The sequence below is a fragment of the Nansenia antarctica genome (genome assembly GCF_963989245.1).
Source record: "Nansenia antarctica genome assembly, chromosome: 2".
NCBI lineage: Eukaryota > Metazoa > Chordata > Actinopteri > Argentiniformes > Microstomatidae > Nansenia > Nansenia antarctica.
The window spans coordinates 4800932-4810931 of NC_137675.1; the positions used below are offsets into that span (position 1 = coordinate 4800932).

At 45.8% G+C, this 10000-nt stretch overlaps 1 pseudogene across 1 annotated transcript in view; it reads right to left on the reverse strand.

Annotated features, from left to right (window-relative positions):
- Window positions 1-10000, reverse strand: part of LOC308151837 (dynamin-2-like) — a 40362-nt pseudogene that overhangs the window by 6295 nt on the left and 24067 nt on the right. The window lies entirely within an intron of this gene.

A 10000-nucleotide genomic window follows, 5' to 3' on the forward strand; every position in this document is an offset into this window, starting at 1 on the left:
GGGAGGGATGAAGGAAGGAAGGGAGGGAGGGATGAAGGGAGGGAGGAAGGGAGGGAGGGATGAAGGGAGGGAGGAAGGAAGGGAGGGATGAAGGGAGGGTGGAAGGGAGGGAGGGATGAAGGGATGAAGGGAGGGAGGGATGAAGGGAGGAAGGGAGGGAGGAAGGAAGGGAGGGATGAAGGGAGGAAGGGAGGGAGGGAGGGTGAGAGGGAGGCAGGGAGGGAGGGTGAGAGGGAGGCAGGGAGGGAGGGAGGAAGGGAGGGAGGGGGGTGGGATGAAGGGAGGGAGGGAGGAAGGGAGGGAGGAAGGGAGGGAGGGAGGAAGGGAGGGAGGGGGGCGGGATGAAGGGAGGGAGGGAGGAAGGGAGGGATGAAGGGAGGGAGGGAGGAAGGGAGGGATGAAGGGAGGGAGGGAGGAAGGGAGGGATGAAGGGAGGAAGGGAGGGAGAGAGGGAGGAAGGGATGAAGGGAGGGAGGGAGAGAGGGAGGCAGGGAGAGAGGGAGGAAGGGAGGGAGGGGTGAAGGGAGGAAGGGAGGGAGGGAGAGAGGGAGGAAGGGAGGGAGGGAGAGAGGGAGAGAGGGAGGGAGGGAGGAAGGGAGGGAGAGAGGGAGGAAGGGATGAAGGGAGGCAGGGAGAGAGGGAGGAAGGAAGGAAGGGATGAAGGGAGGAAGGGAGGGAGGAAGGGAGGGAGGGATGAAGGGAGGAAGGGAGGGAGAGAGGGAGGAAGGGATGAAGGGAGGCAGGGAGAGAGGGAGGAAGGAAGGAAGGGAGGGATGAAGGGAGGAAGGGAGGGAGGAGGAGAGGGAGGGAGGGTGAGAGGGAGGCAGGGAGGGAGGGAGGAAGGGAGGGAGGGGGGCGGGATGAAGGGAGGGAGGGAGGAAGGGAGGGAGGGAGGGAGGGAGGGAGGAGGGGGGAGGAAGGGAGGGGAGGGAGGAAGGGAGGAAGGGAGGGAGGGAGGGAGGGGAGGGATGGAGGGAGGAGGAGAGGGAGGGAGGGAGGGAAGAGAGGGAGGAGGAGGGAGGGGAGGAAGAAGGGAGGGAGAGAGGGAGGGAGGGAGTGAAGGAGAAGGGAGGGAGAGGAGGCAGGGAGAGAGAGGGAGGGAGGGAGGGAGGAGGGAGGGAGGAAGGGAGGGAGGGATGAAGGGAGGAAGGGAGGAGGGAGGGAGGGAGAGAGGAGGAAGGGAGGGAGGGAGAGGAGGGAGGCAGGGAGGAGAGGAGGGAGGAGGAGAGGGATGAAGGGAGGAAGGGAGGGAGGAAGGAGGAAGGGAGGGAGGAAGGGAGGGAGGGATGAAGGGAGGAAGGAGAGAGGGAGGGAGGAAGGAAGGGAGGGAGGGAGGGAGGCAGGAGAGAACATCAACACTACCAGATGCTGTGTCTGTACTCCACATGTTAACAACAGCAGATTCATCATGTCTGCTATTTCAGACACTCACGGGGCAGTCATGACTCATAACTCATAACTCATAACTCAAACAGTTAAGAAGCAGTGGACGGGCAGGGGGAACCCATAATACATCGGTAGTGGTGGCCTAGGGGATAGTGAGTTGGACGGACGATCAGAAGGTCATGAGTTCAAATCCCACCTGGGAACTAGTGTGCCTTTAGTGTCTCCGGTATTTTAACTTGCCATATTATGTTATATGAATTATATGATCATAGTATATTATATGAATTATATTATCATATTATATGAATTATATTATCATAGTATATTATATGAATTATATTATCATAGTATATTATATGAATTATATTATCATAGTATATTATATTAATTATATTATCATAGTATATTATATTAATTATATTATCATAGTATATTATGTCAATTGTTATCATATTATATTATATTAATTATTATCATACTATATTATATTAATTACATTAGTATATTATATTAATTATTATCATACTATATTATATTAATTACATTAGTATATTATATTAATTATTATCATACTATATTATATTAATTACATTAGTATATTATATTAATTATTATCATACTATATTATATTAATTATTGTCATATTATATTATATTAATTAGATGATCATATTATATTATTATCATATTAATTCCCAGCAATTAAACAAAACCTTGGAAAAATCGAAGGTTCGAATACAAAAATAAAAAATCATACAGCCCAACCTTTAAAAAGAAAAATACATTTGGGGGTGGTTCGGTTTAGTTTCCTGACGGTGTGAAGGTTGATACAAACCACTACAAATCAGTTTTATGCCACGAAGCTCAAACAGTCTCAACCGTCTCACAGAGGAAGGAAAGTGAGTCTGACATGTGAAGTGAGACTGAGTGCTAAAAACACACAAGAGGGACACAGTAAGAAGCCTTGAGAAGCGATGGTTCTGGAGCCTAACGGCCCTTAGGGGGAGGAGTCTATCTCCAGTAAGTAGCCTTGAGAAGCGATGGTTCTGGAGCGATGGTCCCCTTAGGGGGAGGAGTCTATCTCCTGTAAGTAGCCTTGAGAAGCGATGGTTCTGGAGCGATGGTCCTCTTAGGGGGAAGAGTCTATCTCCTGTAAGTAGCCTTGAGAAGCGATGGTTCTGAAGTGATGGTCCTCTTGGGGGGAAGAGTCTATCTCCTGTAAGTAGCCTTGAGAAGCGATGGTTCTGGAGCGATGGTCCCCTTAGGGGGAGGAGTCTATCTCCTGTAAGTAGCCTTGAGAAGCGATGGTTCTGGAGCGATGGTCCTCTTAGGGGGAAGAGTCTATCTCCAGTAAGTAGCCTTGAGAAGCGATGGTTCTGGAGCGATGGTCCTCTTAGGGGGAAGAGTCTATCTCCTGTAAGTAGCCTTGAGAAGCGATGGTTCTGGAGCGATGGTCCTCTTAGGGGGAAGAGTCTATCTCCTGTAAGTAGCCTTGAGAAGCGATGGTTCTGGAGCGATGGTCCCCTTAGGGCATCGTTTCTCAACGGGGGCGTTCAGACAACATCGGGGGCGCTGGAGCAAATATTTTTTAAAGGGGGGCGTTGAGGTGTTCTTGGGGGGCGGGGCGTTCACGCATAAAGTATTTTTCTCATGAAAAACAGCTGTCAGCAGTGTTATTACGGGTACGTTCGTAAATGCACGAACGGTCAGTTCGCTCGGACAAACCGTCTTTTCAGTCAGAGCACCCATCTCTGAGCGCTCCCAGAGCGCAGTGTTCTGAACTTGGCCGGGCTCTGTGACGCAGACACACGTAGCGCAGCGCCCCAAAAAATAAAAGTGAGAGTGTCATCAAGAAGATGAAGCAAAAAATTCAGCTAGCAAAGGCAGAGCTTTTGATAGTTTCCAATGTGTCTGGGTAAGCTGCATTGTAGAAGAATCTTGACAGTTCATGTACAGTGCAGAAATTGCAATACTATGCTAGTCTACGATAGAAAGAACCCCGGTTCATCCCACCTGTAATGTCCTGTTGACCATGGATGCACCATAGCTAATGCTAGCACAAGCCAACTTTCAACCCTTGCCATCCTTTTCTTGCATAGCACCTGCAAATGAACACGGAGTGGAATAGGCTATATAACTGTAAATAGTTGATTGTCTTTGGATTTAGCCAGTTGGCGAAGATTTATGAGGAATAGGCTATTTAATTTGTGTTGCTCATCTAACAGCGATACGGTGTTGTTCAATTTACGGTCTTGTTTAATTTCTATGAGTGTTTTCCTTGTAGGCTATGCTTGAGTGACATGTGTTTCAGTTTGTAGGCTCATTGTAATTGTTGGCTATAAGCGAGAGAGAATATTTCTTATGTTAGTTTTGATACTCAGTCCATGTCCCCGCCGGTGACGTAAGCCTGTCGTGCCAAATACTCCCTCCCCGCGTATACACACTACCCTCTGTGTATACACACTACGAACGGTCAGTTCGCTCGGGCAAACCGTCTTTTCAGTCAGAGCACCCATCTCTGAGCGGTCCCAGAGCGCAGTGCTCTGAACTTTTGGAACTTAATAAATATTAGCATCGTAAAACAGTCTGTTTGTATTCTCTGATGTTGTCTGAGTTTGTTTAACACTCATAAACAGCATTTTTATTCACATTCACATGGCTTTTCTGCTCTCTGGTAAACTAATGATAATGATATTCCAACTGCCCAGTTAAATCAAATCTATTATTTGGCATTCAGTGACATGCTTTTTAAATGATATAACACAGAATATTAGTCAACATTAATATTCAGGGAAGAAAAAAAGCCAACTTTTTTTGATGGGGGGCGGTAAGAGACCTGGATAATGGACAGGGGGGCGCTGGCCCAAAAAAGGTTGAGAACCACTGCCTTAGGGGTAAGAGTCTATCTCCTGTAAGTAGCCTTGAGAAGCGATGGTTCTGGAGCGATGGTCCCCTTAGGGGGAGGAGTCTATCTCCGGTAAGTAGCCTTGAGAAGCGATGGTTCTGGAGCCTAACGGCCCTTAGGGGGAGGAGTACACCGACTAGACATGACGCTGGTACGTCGCAGGGTCTTGCCCCCCCCCCCCAATCCAACCCTTAATGCTGAATGCCCTTAATGCTGAATGGGACAGGGGAGATGTGGTCCCTCATTTTGGTGCCTGACACCAGCCTGGCAGCGGCATTTTGGACTAGCTGCAGGCGGTAGATGGTCTTATCAGGAAGTCCCGCATAGTGAGTTGCAGTAGTCGAGCCTAGATGATATTAGCATGAGGACGACCCTCCTCAGGTCGCTGGGGGTGAGGAAGGACTTGATCTTGGCTATGATGCGTAGTTGGTATAGGCATGCCTTCACGACGGAGCTCACTTGTCGGTCAAGGTTAAGCTCGGAGTCAATGATGACACCGAGGTTCTTGACATGTGGTCTGACAAGGGTGGACAGGCTTCCCATGTTGGTGCTGAGCTGAGTGATGGCGGTGGTGTTGCCGATGAGGAGGATTTCCCCCTTGCTCTCATTCAGCTGTAGGAAGCTCTGGGCCATCCACTCCTTCACATCGCGGAGGCAGTCCATCAGGCGCTTCAGATCGGCGGGGTCGTCAGTGTTGATTGACAGGTAGAGCTGGGTGTCGTTTGCATAGCAGTGGAATGAGATATTGTAGCGTTGAGGGATTAGACATAGGGGGAGCATGTAGAGGGAGAACAAGATGGGACCGAGGATGGAGCCCTGAGGGACCCCACAGGTGAGGTTGGCTTGTCTGGAGGAGCAGTCTGCTATGTGGACGGCGTAGGTTCTATTGTTGAGGTAGGACTTGAACCACGACAAAGCGGTGTCGGTGATGCCAACCTCCTGCTGGAGGCGATCGAGGAGGATGGCGTGGTCTATGGTGTCAAAAGCTGCGCTGAGGTCCAGGAGGACCAGGGCAGCACATTTCCTGGAGTCTGCGATGAGGAGGAGGTAGGGATGGGACGATTATCGTGTTTATCGTTAATCGCGATAAAAACACCCGCGATAACTTTATCGTGGAGAATTTTAATTAGTTGAATAATCGTCATAATCGTTTTTTTTTTTTTTTTTTTTTTTAAATGACTGGACTTTTTAAATAGGCACTACATTTTATAAACACTGCTTTGTCTGACTGGTGGTCCCCAGCTGATGACCCAGTTAGGCCCACATAGGTGTTCAGTGAGGTGTCACAGCACACCTGTTCTAAAGGCACTGTTGAAGGTGCGTCAGGCAGCAATGCCCAGCAGGAGTACCATCACCTGTATCATGATTTGATCTGTCTGTTTTTATTGTATGTATTAATGTATGTGACCTATGTGTGTTTTTTGTTGTTGTTGTTAATATTTTTATTGAGTTTCACAGAGACATGTACACAACAGGACATAACAACAACAACTAGTATCCGTGGGGGAGGTTATTGTCCCATTAATAGTAGAAAACTAGTTTTGCACTTTGTTATGCAGTACATTGTCCATAAACAATAACAGAACATGTTCTTTCTCTTTTCTTTTTTTTTTAAACAAACTAACAAACAAAAAACAAAGACAAACAAAACAAAACAAAAACAAAAAAACAGGGGGGGAGGAGGCCATGTCACATATCAGAAATAAACAGAAAAGAAAATGACAACAAATGCCATAATATATGGGGGGGATCACCCCCATCGGAGACAGCATCCATGTCTTACAGTCCTAAACACAGCGGCAGCACAACACCAGCACAGTAAATAATATTGTGACCCATACATTGTAGATCTGTTACACATTAGTCTTGTGTACTTTCTTGAGTGTAATCCACCAAACCTTTCATTACAATGGCAGCCAGTCTGGTACCAATATAATCTAAGAACGGAGACCAAATCTTATAGAATGTCTTTATCTTACACTTATACCTAGTATATGTCAGATATTCCATAGGAATCATATCAAAAATTACCTTGTGCCATCCAGCTATTGTAGGCGGTTTGCAGTCTATCCATTTCAGCAATATATTTTTCCTTGCACAAAAAGTGAGGATACACAGAAGTCTTTTGGAATGCATACTTTTAAGTTGTTTGTCTGGCAACCCAAACAATAGACACATGGGGTCCTTATCCAATGTAACATCTAGAATTAGATGAATTTTATCCACTATACCTTTCCAGTAATCATCTATATATCTACAAGTCCAAACACAATGAACAAAGCTCCCAACCTTGGTAATACACTTTGTACACATTTCCGATTTGTTATGATCCATTTTATGTCTAAGTTGGGGAGTAATCTGCAAACGTTGTAGTAGTCTAAATTGCGTTTCCTTCGTCCTATTACATATTGAGATGTCGTTTGCCGATTGCCATATTAGTGACCAAGTTGCTGCATCAGTATTAATGTTCAGGTCATTATTCCAGTCTTTGGGCGTAAATGCAGGTTTGCCTTTATCATATTTCGAAAGTGCTCTATACCCAAGCCCCAGAATGCCTCTCGTCTTTCCAGCAGAGACTATCTCCTCCAGCGGAGAGGGTTGGTGACAGAGGCCAGTGTCTTTTTGGCTATTTAAAAAACTTCGTATCTGAAGGTATCTGAAAAACTAATTTCGTGGTAGGTCATATTTCTTACATAATTGGTCAAATGAAAGTAGTATTTCCGTATCATATAAATGTCCGATAGTAACCATCCCTTTGCTGTCCCACCGCTTGAAACCCCTATCCGTGGCACCAGGGGAGAAGTCTATGTTGCCCCAAACTGGCGAGAGGGAGGATGTAATAATCGTATGTTATAAATAAATAGTAATATAATTGAGATTTCTCACATGAGCCGCGGGCGAATATCCTCACAGAAATTTGTCTCGCGCGATTGTTCAGCCTGCATGGGTAACGTGACTGTCAAGTCAGCCTTGTCAGTCAGTCACTAACGTATGCTAGCCTTCTCACCATGGCTGCATCGGCCCCGTGTCCATTGCCTCACCTTTCCAGGGTTGCACGCAGGCTTCTATGCATACCTGCAACTAGTGTTCCTTCAGAGAGAGTGTTTAGTGCCAGTGGGCACATACTCACACCTCTCCGAGCACAGCTAAAGGCAGAAAAAGTGAACATGTTGACATTTTTGCACTTTAACCTATCTTGAAGCTTTCACGTCTCTAAGCCACAAGGCTAGCACTCAGTTTGATGACAGAAAAGTGTCAGTGTTCAAGTTTTGTTTGACAGTATTTTTTTCCTTTATTTATGCAGTGATACCTTATTTAAGATTTTATTAAAGATTTTTATTTTTGTCAAGATGTTTTTAAAATGATGTTAATGTTATTAACATGATTCAATAAAAATACAACAAAATCTAAGTTAAAGTGATTACAGTGTGTTTTATTGGCATTCTAAAAAAAAGTTTTTTTTTTTTTTTTTTTCCATTCTCGCGATAATATCGTGGATCGCGATTATTTTGCCCACGATAATCGTGACATGACATTTTCTAATCGTCCCACCCCTAGGAGGAGGTCGTTCCAAATCCTACACAGAAAAACTGCAAAACAGCTTTATACTAGCTTATCCTGATGTGATTTTGAAAATGTAAGGATATTGGCTGGTAGAACGCACATATCTAGAAAAAGTCATGAAAGGAGGGTCCTGATTTAGTTTTTTTACTCATGGCTGATTGAGTGTTAAAAAAAAGAAAAGAAAAGGTGAATTCAATAAGGCCAATATAGGAGACATTTGATTTGTCCTGTAGGGTAACATCTACAATCCTTTTGATGTATTGTGTTTTTAGACAAATCTACCGCGTTGTGTATTGAGACCACGTATGAAACTTGAAACTTAATTTGGCAGCCTCACATTTTGCTGTGTCATTCCTTTGATCCAGCGAGCAGCATGTCAGCCTACAGCGGCACGGAGATCAAAGCCTGCCTGCTGACGTCTCTCTTAAGTGGAGAAACGCTGAAGAACATTTACACAACGTCAAGCTTTTGATTCACATCAAGACACAAATGTGAAACTTCAAAAGTGTGCGTTCTCATTTTATGCACCCAAATTGTTTATGCACCCAAATTATTTTTAATATTGCCTTTAAATGACTAAATATTTAAATTATGATTATATAATGATTGGAGCACTTTGAGCTGCAGTAAAAGTGCTATACAAATAAGGGTTATTATTATTATTATTATTATTAAGTGTGCTTGCAGTAGGGGGGGGCAGGGTGGTGACCAAAACACACACACACACACACACACACACACACACACATACACACACACACACACACACACACACACACACACACACACACACACACATACTTTTTGTGGAGAGAAATCGCCATTGAAATTCAATGGCGGAACTTTGAGAACAGAGTGAGCAGAAAACGTTTTTGAACTTTTTGTACACATTTTGCACACTGCTCCCACGGCTACAATTGTATGTCTATATTCAAAAATGTTACATGGAAACGTAGAGCAACTCTTACTGTCACTCAAAATATCAACATATAAGCCCAAACATTAATAGTTTTTACGTTTCAGACGTTTGTTTCAGAGCTAGCCAAAGACAAGCAGAGGTCAGGCTAGAGTGAGTTACTATGACAACGAATTTGCCACTGTCAACAGATATTTGTTGATATTTCAAAACGTGGCTCACATTGACTTCAGAGCACAGAGGACACGTTGTCTGTTAGTGAGGTACTTCAAGTTTCTGACAGGATTAGCAGACAAAAGTAATCAGATGGGTCAAACCCAGAGTGACCTGAACGACCCGCAAGGGCCACCTGGTCTGAAGAAAGACAAGAAGAGAAAGGAGAAGAAGAAGACGACCAGCGCATTTTTGACCTTCTTTCGACGGGCTGCCCTCCTCACTAGATGTGGAAGAAACACCGGAAAGACCAGATCGCGCCCGGACTCCGCCGACAACGCCAACGCCAACGACAGCCGACCTGCTTCCTCCGTATCCGCCCGGAGACCGACTTCAGCCGGACGAGAGAAGAAAAAAGGAAGGAAGGGAGGAACCCGCCGACCTGGAGGCCAGGAGCTGAGCCCGACACCGCCAGACCAGGAAACAGAACAACTGGCCGACGATCAAGGAATCACAGCCACAACTTCAGAACGCCATTCTCCTCAAAGGGTAAAGACTCCGGTCCAGGAGATCAGAATCCTTCCGGACCTTCCTAGAAGTCCGAGCTCTCACGGCGCTCCATCCCAGACCTGTCTACCAAGCCACAAAGACCGTGGAGACGATTGGGCGGACTGGCAGCTGCCCGGTGTCCCTTCCACATCCCAGGAGGACACGTCCAAGAAGGACGTCAAGGCGCTGACGGTTACTTCTGTCGACTCCCTCATCATCTATTCTCTCATGTCCTTTAAATAAACGAATGAAGGAATGCAGTTGATCATTTAAAAAAAGGTGTTGTGTGTCCAGTACAAAGGGGGGGGGGTGTGGTGCATCTGTGGATGACGCAGAGGCTGTGTGAGTGAGGGAGAGGAGACAAAAGAGAGTTAGGGAGGATACAGTCTGGAAGTATATGCAGGAGGGGTAGGAAGCGTGAAGAAGAGATATTGTGTGTGTGCGTCGTCTGTGTGTGTGTGTAGGTGTTTGTGTACCTGTGTGTGTGGGTGTGTATGTGCCTGTGTACCTGTGTGTGTATGTGTATGT